Here is a 12,319-nt window from a genome sequence, read left to right on the forward strand (position 1 = left end):
CACATTAAGTGTGGTCCTTTTACATGTCTAAAACAACCGTTTCACAAGTTCTTAACAGTAAATACCAGGGCTATTAGCTAATTAATCTCAGGGTGTTTGTGTTTGCTTTCAGGAACCTAACGTAAAAATACAAGCATTAAGAGAGGACTATGATACTGCTCTCTTCCTGGCAAAGAATTGAGTTGTTCTGCTTGGTAAATTATGATGACATATCATTACATTTCACTTATTTAGAGAGATCTTTGTCTAATAATGCTATTCAAGTACAGCAGTAGCTTTTGGCCAGAGTGGGCATCAAGCTCCTGTGTCTGTTTTGTCTGGGGTGCATGATTGTGTTAGCGTATGTGATGTTGCCCATTAGGAAATTCATCTTTTCATCATCTTTGAAAAGCAAAATTACCAGCCTGTAAGCACTTAGCAACAGTGTCTTTGCTCTCCAGTATGTCTTTGTAATGGGTTCCCACAAGTTTTTCAGCGAACCGTCACTACCTGTGTTAGCTATTAAGCATTATCACTTGCACAGGAGTTTAATCCGGTTGACTAGCATTATACACTTTTCTATGCAGGTGGTTCATCCAAAGCATTACTTTACTCGGCTCTTAGCGATAAAGATTTAACTGCTTGATATGTTATGTAAAGTTGGCTATTCAGCATTTCAAACTTTACATACATTTAGTATTGACATACCTGTCCAGGATGAATGCAGCTAATTCTGTGTTCATCCCCTTCACACGTCAAAGTTTTTCTCCATCTTTGAAAAGTACTTCCAGCGTTGATGCTTTTTTTTAGCATGTCATTAAGTTTTTTGGTAGAACAGCGTGTTTTTCCCTCCACAGTACTAGAGCCTGCTGGCTTAGGTCGCTTTCAGGGTTTCTTAGCAGAACAGACGAAGATGGGAGTGAAGTAATTTGGGGTTGGAGAGTGTCTTATAAAATGACTGACAGGAGCACAGTATAAACACAGACAGGCTCTCCGGTCCATAGTGCACTTGTGTCGATGCCATTGCTGAAAGAGTTCCTTTTTTAAATCATGCTCTACATATTTTTCAGATTATTTGTACTAGTAATAAATAAAACAAATCACCTAATGCACTATAAAGTGGTTGCTGTTCCATTCTTCCTTTAGAGTCTTGATTTAATGTGTACCATATAACAAATTGATCGCTTATTTGCAGAATTTTGTCTCATTTTGTCACATTTTTTCCACCTCTGCCGGAAAGTTGGTCCTGATTGGTTCAACAGCTGTTTACAATCGGAAATCCCAGACTTAACCTGTCCATAGTTCTGAAAATCCAGGGTTAGATCAAGCTATGTTTAAAGTTAGGTAGCTAAGCAAGAAATCCTGCTTTATGAGTCAGACCCTAGGACGCTTTGGTTCAGTGAAGCTTGAGAGACGCAATGAAAGATTTAGACATGTCAAAAGAAATGAAGACCAGAAAGGGCAGAAACTGTGTTATGGTTCCCAGTGGAGTCCAGATAGTGTCTTACTATGACACACCATAAGACAGTTTCCCTGGACCTGGCTGACTTTCCTGACAGGATTTATTTATTTATTTATTTATTTGTCCCGATGGTAATATTTTTGATACACATTATTAATCCTGTCACATTCAAAACTTTTTTTTAAACATATAACAATGCTGTTTTTATCATTTACTAGAATGAAATGAAATGGCCTTTGTAAATTTATTATATAAATGTTGAGGCCAGTGATTAGCTCTCTAATGTGCTAACACTCTGCTGATCAGATATGATTCATTGCTCCTTAGAGGGTGTTCTGTAATTAGCTGGACTGCCTCATTATTTATTTTTTTCAGACATCAGAGCTAGGGTTGACCGCATGGGAGAACAGACCAGAATCTATCTGAAATCAGCTATTCAGCTCCCACTTTCTCAGAGTCTTAAAAATGTATGAATTTTAGAGGATTGAAAGTCCTCCAAAGGTTCTGTCTGATAATTTAGTTCACCTTAGGAATTTAGTTCCTGATAAGTACAAGTTTTAGTTCCTTATTGACTTCAGTGCTTCATAACATCTGTCATGCACAAGGATTAAATGTGGTCATCTTGGTCCACTAGGAGCCCTTATTCTGAACCGGTTATTTTACCTCCTTAGTAGCTTTTCTGCTGATTATAATAGAGGTTTTAATGAAGCTGTTAGATCAATGCAAGAGTTTCCTTTGCTAATGCAGCTGAGGATTATTTCCATCTCACTGAAGGGCCTGATAAAGAACAAATTACAATCTTACAACTCACCTGGGACTCTTTTAGTGCTCCGTTTTGGATATAATGACAGAAGATGCATTTCTCTATACAATTGCTTTCAACTTTACCCTCTCAGACAGAAGAACTGCAGTCCATACAATCTATAAATGGAAACTAGGCTGCAAAAAAAGCCTATGTTGAATTTACCATCTTTGTAATGTAGTCATCATCATTCATTTGTATGTATGTCTGCCTGTAGCAATTTAGTCCCACCCATTCAAATCCAATCAAATCAACTGCTCTCATTCCTTTTAAAAACCCATTGCAATGATATCCAATCACATCACCTTGTCTCGAAAGAGAACAGGAGATGATGATTGATTGGATATTAATGTGATTGGTTATAGCTGCAACATTCACTCAGTTCAAGTAGTTTTTAAACTCTGATATTGAACCTATTCAGTACAATGATATGATCCATATCAGTTTTTAAAGGCCCAGTAACAAAAACAGTCTAATTTATCTGAAGAAATGAAGAAAGGTTGGAATAGTGGTGATGTAAAAATGAATTATGACCATTTTTGATACATAAAACCACACATTATAAGTGAATCTCATGAGGAAAAAAAAGAGAAATGTGAGATACGGTCTTTATTACAAAAAATGAAAAAAATATAAAACCTAAAAAATGTTTTTTGAGGCAAAATACTGATCCTTTCTTTTAATTTCTTTTGTTCATCTGCTATGCCTGCGTTCACAAACTGTATAATTAAACCTTGGAAGACCCTGTGAATTGTTGTACATTGAAACAAGTTTATATAAAAAAGGTCTTTTTTTTAATCCCCCTCATCTAATGTGTGATGCAGGTCTACACACGGCAGTTCTGCACAAGAATAAAAAAAAAAGAAGAATGATTTCTTTTCTTTTGGGGCCACTCACATGCTGCCAGGGTTAGGTAATTAAAGTTAGCTGTGCTCACAATGAAATGGATTACCCTTTTTTTCTACAATCCTCGTTCTTGGCCCTTTGTTCCTGTCTTGGAACTGGTCATAGTATTTTCAGGCTGTATGGAGTGCAGTTGTTTCACTGTTACTTTATCTGATTCAGTTTTTCTTTTTTCTCAGTGATCTTCAGTCCAGAGCTGAAACACCAAGGCTTATTATGTGTTTATTCACACATAAAAGAAAATAAGGAAAGATCCATATACGTTAGCAGAAAAATTGCCGCTGCTTCAGATTAGCTATTGATTTTTTAACTCTTGAGAGAATTTTTCTCTGAATAAAGGAAGCATTCATTCGTTGGAACTTTTGCCCATTCATAAGTCAGCTAGGTTTTGGAAGGAACTCAGAAGACTTGAGGCCAAGAAAACAACTGTATTGCACAATGCATTGTAACATGTAGGAATGATGAGGTGCTTAATCAAGTGGAGACAGCAGTCAGAGGCCACCTCACTGAGCTTGCATCATCATCATCATCATCATCATCATCACTGTAGTTAAAGAGGCTCCCAGTGAGAGCTTGTGAATCACTCTTGCATTGTTAGTCATTCTAATACAAAGTGTAGCTTTACAGACTGTCCTGTCTGTCTTTCTTTCTTTCTTTCATTCTTTCATTCTTTCTTTTTCTTTTTTTGTCCATATATGGAAACTAAGCGCACAAAATGCTGCACCGCAAATGCTACAGCAACCTCTTTCTTTCTTTATTTATTTTTACTTATCCTTTTCTCTTTCTTCTCTTATATTGTTTTCTTTCTTTCATAAGATTTTTCTTTATTTTTCTTCTTTTTATTTTTCTTTTTTCATTTTCCATTTCTCTCTATGTTCTTTCTTGCTTTATCTTTTTCTCCTTCAATCTGTCTTTCTTTCTCTTTTGACGTTCTGTCTCTTTCTCTTTTTGTCTGTCTGCCTTCGTGCAAGAAAGAACATATAAAAGAGAGGGAGAAAGGGAGAAGGAAAAGAGAGAAAAAGAAAAAGAAAGAAAGAAAAAGAAAGTAAAAATGAAAGAAAAAGAGACAGAAAGAAAGAACATGAGAAAAAGAGGTGCTGAGAGTTACATAGTAGCGTAATGTCAGCTCTGCTACTTTATTTCTTTTTCTTTCTTTCTTTTTTACTTTTTTCTTTTTCTTTTCTTTTTCTTTTTTCCTCTTTCGTTTTCTCTTTCTTTTTCTCTCTATTTTCCTTCTCCCTTTCTCTCTTATGTTCTTTCTTGCTTTATCTTTTTCTCCTTCTGTCCGTCTTTCTGTTTTTTTTCTATCTGGCTTTCTTTTTTGTTTCTTTCTTTTTCCTTCTCTGTCTTTCTTTTGCTGTCTTTTTTTTCTTTCTGTCTAGTTTTCAGCTCTATATTAACTTTAATGCCTCATAGCATCTACTGTTTGCTAAAGGATTAAATCTGGCCGTCTTGCCCCACCAGTAGCTGTTATTTTGAACAAGCTCATTACAGTAGCTGTTTGTCTAGGTGACCTCCCTGTGGCAATATAACAAGAGAAGGGCAGACGCTCACTTGCTAAATTAAAGTCAAAGGATAGCGTTATGATGTTCTTTTCTGTACCTCCGCTTCTCATTTACCACACATAATTCAGCGATTAAGGAAAGACAGCCAGGTGACCTTGCTTTTATAAACTGGAATTTCAGTCTGTGGGAGATGACTAAGGTTGGAGCTCAACAGATCAGTCTTCTCTGGCATATTGGAGATCATTTAACTTGCAAGGTTTTCAGTGTGTTCATCTAAACCGCGGCCTTTGTCATAGTTCACTCAAGCTACACCTACGTTATTTGCATTCGCATGACTTAATCATATCTCAGCACAGTAGACAGGAGTTTGTACCTCTGTGTCCTATTGTAACATATTGTAACATCTTATGCGATGGGAGGCATGGATTTGCAAGTGTGTTGAACTTGTCACATTCATTTCTTTCACAGTGCGTTTCCTCATTCATTTCTCTCTGTTTTGCTAGTTCATCTTGCTTATTTTTGTATTTTGTTTGTACCATGAGGCTAGCCTGTATCTCTTTCTCTTTCTTGCTCTCTCACTCTCTCACACTTCTTACTGAGCACAGAAAGCATGTCATAATGAAATGCTAAGCCCCCAAATAGCTACCATTTTGGCTGTTCTGTACAGTCATTCCCTCTGAGCCAAGTCTGCCTTTCCCTGTATCTTTATTTTCTTATGATTTGATTTCCAATCATAGTCTGACTTCCAGAACTTTGCAGCTTTCTTCTCAGTCACGCTCATGATAACCCATAGTATTTTTGCATAATTGTCAGTAGTCATAATTTGGTGCTCTTTGGATTTCCAGCAGAGCTATGGTAATGTGCTGGCTGGCGTACAGGTCTGTCTAGTTCTACAGATGCTGAGAGTGCCTGGTTTTTCAAGAGACTGAATGAGTAACCATTCGATGATTACCGAAATAAACTGTTTATTATGCTGTTCTTTGATCCTTAACAAGTGTAGTCAGCATATGGAAAGTACAATTAGTAACAGTAATGATACGTGTACCCTATTCCAAGCAGTAATTCAGCATTAAAGTGAAATTTAGAATGCATGTAGTGTTTTACAGATTTCCTTTAGGCACTGTGAATGCAACGCCCTAAAGCTCATTCCAGAAATGTATCGTGTTGGGTAGCATGTTGAAATTATTTATTTATTACTTATGCAGTACTGTGCAGAAGTCAGAGACCATCCTTAATCATTTAAGTTCCAGTCAAAATGAACATTAGGTACAAGTTTTATTATTATCATTAATTTTTTCCACATGAGGAGAAAGGTATATACATATGTTTCACAGAATTTAACAGAAAATTACAACGAAAGCTTGACAAATAAATATTCAGTATTTAGGGTGTCCACTCTTTGCCAGCTTTTTGCCAGCTTTTTCAGAGACTTGTTTTTGGTTTTACAAAGAAATCTGCAGGAATATTTTCCACATCTCCAAAGTTCAGTCTTAGAAGTTCGTTGCAATGATGTTATTAAGGTCTGGTTTCTGGGGTGGAGAGTCTGTTGTTCTGAGAACATCAGCAAGTTCTTTATTTTATCTGCAGACTTTCTATTTTTTGTCTATTTCCTTTTCTTAGTAATGGTTTCTAGAAAGCTGCTTATAATTTCAAATTTATAGTGTTGAGTTATCTTCTCGCAGTGGAAGGATGGACAGAAATACCTATGAATATGATTTTCTCCAAATCTCTAAGATCAAAGCTTGATGGTGACCGGTCTGGTGGTCTGTCAGTATGCAGGGTCAGCCTTTACTATAAGCTTTACAAAATCTGAACAAACACTGAACTTTCTGACAGGATTAGATTAATTAGTTATTCATGTAAACCATTATATTCTCCTGTCTCTGTTTTATACAAAGAGAAATAACAGTCTTTGATCTTTCTGTTTAGTTGGACTTCTTGTCAAATGGTTAATTCCCACAAGCCATGCAGTGTTATCTTTTGTATACAGACTACACTGTGTTCCATGTATTTTCTAAAAGGCACACTGAAGGATATGATAGGGCTCCTGTCAAACAAATGACTCTAGATTTTTGTCAAGATTATCAAATTTCAGTTCAAAGTATTTCAACTCGGGTTCAGAAATACACGCCATAGCCATAGAACCTGATGTGTAGAGACAAAATAACTCATAAGATCAGTATTTGGTCTCAAACACTTTACATGCAGTAACTGCCTGAAGTCTGCAACCCATTGACGTTACCAGAATCTTGATAACCTCATTTAAAATGCACTGCTTAGTCTTTATGGCAGCCTCTTGTAGCTGGTGCTTGTTTTAAGGATGTTATAAAGTCAGTTTCTCCTTCAACAGGTGAAAGCCATACTTAAGTGAGCTTAAATCAGGAGACTGACTTGTCAAGTCTGTAACTTTCAGCCTTTTCTTTCTGATGAACTCCATGGTTAGGTGCGTGTTATGCTTCAGACAGTGACTTGGGAGGCATCTGCTTGGACATGGGAATGCTACCTTCACCAGTTACATTATCAAGGAAGTCCAGTGAGCCAGTTCCAAAAGCAGCCACGCATACCTAACCCATGACACTCCCTCCTCCGTGCTTCACAGATGAAGTGGTTTACTTAGGATCATTTGCAGTCCTTCTCTTCCCAATACTTTTCACTTTCCATCATTCTGATAAAGATTAATCTTTACCTTATCTGTCTGTAATACTTTGCTGCAGAACTGGTCTGGTTCATATTTGTACTTCTTTGCGAGTCCCAGCTTGGCCCTTTAGTTCTTGGTGCCTTCTTCTTGCACTTTAGCTTCTGTAATCCTTCTCTTCTGCAGAGGGTAAATATTGACACGTTCACCCCTGCACTCTGTAGACTGTCTTTTGGTTTTTTTTTTAGATGGTAATGGGGTGGTTTTCTTAACAGCTCTTACAATGTTCTTGTCATCAACCTCTGTGGCCTGGTCATCACAAATTTCTTGCACCTTCAGCTTCAAAATATTCCGTACTGTTGTTCTGGGAATGCCCAGTTGTCCATGCAATGATATTTGCATCAGTCTCATGTTTAAAACTCCTTGCTTTACATCGTCGCCAACACTCTAGTTTTCATCGTGTTTTGTACTTTTTACTTCAAAAAGTTTCAAAACCCCTAATGCAAACTCCAGTTACTACAACCCTGCACATTCACAGCTCTTTTATGTGTTTACTAAGGGAACATGGAACACCTGAAAAATCATAATAACTAGTCATTCATTTGTCCCAGTACTTATGCTCAGACATTGGTGGAGTTTACAACAGATAACCAAAACAGCATGACTTATGTTGTTTGTAAAACTTTGCCCAGAAATAAAAGCTGACATTCTGTGCTTAAGTCTTACATTCTAAACTCAGTTTATGAATGCAAATTTTACAACCATGTCATTTCATCTCACTGTCCCAGTATTTTTGCTTCTCATTGCAACATATCACTGAGTTAAGCTCTAATCATAGAAACAGATACATAATGAGGGCTTACAGCTATGAGTAACATTCAGTTTCTCAGTCACCACCTTTAACTTTCCACCAAAACGCCACCTGAAATGTCATCTGTTTACATTATATATAAGATTTCTGGTTATATATATTACTGCTCTACTACTGTTGCTATGTTGTTTTGCCCACTTTGACAAGTGCTCCTTTTCTATCAAGCAATCAAAAAGAAAGTATGTATCTACTTTTCTGCTCTCTACATCATTATGCTGTAGGCCCATTAATGACGCACAATAAGCAGCGGAATTAGCATTGCCTTTTGAGAGCTGGATGCAAAGAGGAACTTAAATCTCCAGTTTATGAGAAGGAGTAAGCCTCCGAATCTCATTATCATTTATTTTTTATTATGGAACAGAAAAAAAAGAATCTCAACCGTGTCATGATTGCTTTCTCCATGAATAGCATTAACGCAAGATTCAATCCCTGTTAACAACTGTTTGATTTCAATTTAGCATTGTAATTATCTCTTTGTGAAGCAGCGATATTCAAGATGTCTTAAAAGGCTGTAATGAAGCTGTTTGGAATCAAATTTTCAAGCTTATTCAAGTTTGCCTTTGAGCAGTGCTTCTACAGCTTTGAAAAAGATGTAATGTGTGTGTCCTAGGCTATATTTAGATAAAAATCCATCAGTCCTTCTATGGAATAATGGTGCTGGATCTTCCATGGCCAAGATGACCTACGGGCTAAGTTTGGCCTGCCAGATGGCATGTCTTGGTCCTTTGTGATGTTTGGGAGTCCAGTTCTAGACTATTAACTATAACTCATTACTCGATATTAATTATAATGTATTTTAATGTTTTCACTGTTAAACAGGAATAATGTAAGTGGGATTATGGAAGTGACAAATTCCCTGATTCTCCACTATGAGCTGCCTTTCCAAAAGTAATGTGCCATTGTGTATGGCCAAGCAATGGCCATTGCTAGCTCAGATTAATGGAAGTAATAACTGCCTTTTACACAGATAGTCTGATTAGATTACATTAGCTTCTGAATGTTCTCAGTAGTTCAAAGTCAAACTTGACCCACTGACATTCAATTTATTCATGCAGTTGTTCCACAAATTATTTTCCCTTAGTATCGCACGGGAGCATGCTCAAGTCAATCAATATTTGTTGTTCATGTTTGTACATGGCAAGATGTGGTAGGAAAAGAAATTAATATTGAATGTATGTGCTATTTTACTGCATCTTTAGGTGTTTCTGACATTCAGAGAAAAATGAGGAGAGAGCTAATGGATTCTCTGGATGACTTCCATCATTGCTGAACTGCCTCTTATACACATAACATTTATACTGTCCTCCAAGGGGAAGAGAGAAAGTCCTCAGGGATTACTGGAGAGTTTGTCCAGTTAGTTTCATATGCTTCCATTAATTTTATTTATCAGAATATGAGTGGTGCTATAGGCTCTTCTTCACATTCTTTAAATGTTTACATTGTCTTCTTCAGAAAGTGGGGAAAAGGGTTATCATCAGCAAAGGAAGTATTTGCGAATTTGGCCAGTTAGTGGAGTTCCATATGCACACAGCTGTGTTAGAAGGGCTAAACAATGCAAGAAATATGCTAGTTGTCTCGCAATTTAGAGATTACTATCTACTGCGTACATACTGTCAAGAACTGTATCCTCATGTTTTGTTATTGCTCCATAGTGTGTGGTTATATGTTCTTGTAGTTGTTGCAGAAAGCTTCAAGGCCTCCAGTCAGTGGTAGATGTCAAAATAAACTGGCTTGAAAAAATAGTGTCCTTGTGCCAAATGGCTTAAACAACACTCGCTTCAATAAGATCACATGGTTTGGTGTCTAGAGTCCCTTTTGGGATTCAGTCTACAGCCCACCTGTATATACGCCTGTTCACATTTATAAACTAATCCTGACCAGATGACATTTTTTAACAGCATGTAAATCCCAGCTTTCTCATTCAAGATGAATGGCATTCCATTGAGGCACATCCCTGCCTAGTGTTGTCCAAGTCTTATCAGAATAAGAGACCACAATTATTCACGCACCTGCATTGTAGGGTTGAACGAATGATATTTTATTTCATTTTTTTAATCATCACCATATGAGTCCCACAATAACAGAATGACCAGAATCTTTTTGTAGACTATATCCAAGTGGCTTCCTTTTGGGGCAAAGTATCCCCATCTAGTTTGGAAAAAACCCAAATGTACTCAGATTTGTCTTTCAATTTTAGTTCATTTATAGTATTATGAACTGCTGATAACATATACTTATGTCAGTCTTTATTATATGTTATTTTACAAAAGTAATGCCTAATTGGGTGTCTGGTAGTTTTAACAATTAGCATTAAACCCAGGGGAAACAAATCAGTGAAATAGAGTCCAATGCAAAAGTCAGATGCAACCCTTTGATTAATTTTCAATCAAAATGGCAATCAAGTTATATGAGAAACAGTAAATTAAACTAAAGCTTTGAACACTAAATATGATACTAGATCTATCAGCAATTAATTTGACCACTCTGTACTTTTGTGTACTTTACTGCTACTTTAACTCCACTTCCAATCTTAAAACCATCACGTTACAGCTGTGTCCTCCCAAAAAAGCTATTCCCAAATCTCTCACCGACACAATGTTCAGCTTAAAAGAGACACAGCGTTCACATAAGCGACTACTCAAACACTCCTTAGCTTCCTTACAGATATTTTTTCCATGTGCATCTAAACTGGCTGAAGGAGATATTTCTGAGGAGATTGGATACAACTTAATCCACTTGCGTAAGGAAGAGGAAAGTCATTGGAGAATAAGTAGAAAAAAACAGGAGTTTCCAAAACCGGCATTCAAAAAATTATTAAAAGATAGCAAGAAAATGGGGCTTCAAACAACCATGCAAGACATGCTAGACCACCAGCAATTCATCGTTTGGAGAAAGCTCCACGCCTGCTTCATGTCACAGGTGTTTCTGTCCATCCAGGCGACTCTATGTCTCTGAAAGAATGCATAGCTGTCAACAAGTCAGTAAGCAGACCATGTGAAGGACTTTATACATTGAAGTGCATTCTTTTTACTCCAAAAACCTGATTGATCTTTAAATTTGTAAACAACTCATACTAGAGCATCAGTAATGCGTGATGTACGTTACTTATGCATTACCTCTCTTTGCTTAGTACATCACAACTGTAAGATTTTGTTAATAAGTGACGATGCCTACCATTATGGGTAGCTTATATCTTTCTCTAAATCTCTTACTGATATTGATGATGATGTTGATTTTGATGTTGAGTGTTGGTGGTGAAATTGCATCATGCTACAGTGATATACCAAATCACTTTTGGTTTATCATTTAGTATATCAAAATCGGCTATCAGAGGTTTTGAATTACTGTTTGTTTCATGGTTTGTTTGCATCTCTTGTATTGTTTAGTAAGTATGTAAGTGTTTTTGATTTTCAATTTGCCTGAATAACTTGATGAAATGCTCTCATCAGCTCTGACATTTGAATGAAAGTTTAATTGTGATGAAGAAATATGGGCTAAACTTACAATTAGGTTTTTAATTGTAATTTATGTGGAGAAACCAAAAGAAAAATATTATTCTGCCTGCCTAGAATTTTCAGCTCATGTTTGACCATGTGCACACTGGCACTGCCAGCACTTTGCACTGTCTGAGTCATTGCTGTGTCACTGCACCCTTTTTTCCTCCATGCAATTTTCACAATCTCTGCATTATATTGCTGCATCCTATGAGAGATTCAGAGAGAAAGAGAGCGGTTTTAGCTTCTGGCTTTGTAAATTGGGCGTCATTAACTTTCGTGACGTCAGTGCTCCATAGTTTTAGGTGCTTTTAGTTTATTTCTGGGGCTGTTCAGGCAAGGAGAGAAAAACTCACTGATGTAGGTCTGCAGTTCATTTGACTTTGCTTACTTTACGTCTAATGTGAGCACTGACTGCTTTGGTCTGTTTGTGTAATGTGTTATTTGGATACAGGCCCAGTAACAGTGTTAAACCTGTAAACTGTGCTCAAATTTTCTTTCAGTTATGAATACAGTTACAATGAATTAGCAAAAAATTGTAGCTTAAGTTGATGCAGCCAAACAAGGAATTGTTAATTTCTCATTTGGCTGAGAAGAGGTTTACTGGGGCCAAGGAAGTAATCAGAACAGATTATTTGTGGAGAGATTGTGTGATTGTTTTAAATATA

The 12,319-nt window shown here is 36.8% G+C and overlaps 1 protein-coding gene across 2 annotated transcripts in view; it reads left to right on the plus strand.

Annotated features, from left to right (window-relative positions):
* vps50 (VPS50 EARP/GARPII complex subunit) overlaps positions 1 to 12,319 on the plus strand; it is a 159,800-nt gene that overhangs the window by 122,219 nt on the left and 25,262 nt on the right. The gene's annotated exons all lie outside the window — the stretch shown is intronic.

The sequence above is a fragment of the Colossoma macropomum genome, unplaced genomic scaffold (genome assembly GCF_904425465.1).
Source record: "Colossoma macropomum unplaced genomic scaffold, Colossoma_macropomum, whole genome shotgun sequence".
Lineage (NCBI taxonomy): Eukaryota > Metazoa > Chordata > Actinopteri > Characiformes > Serrasalmidae > Colossoma > Colossoma macropomum.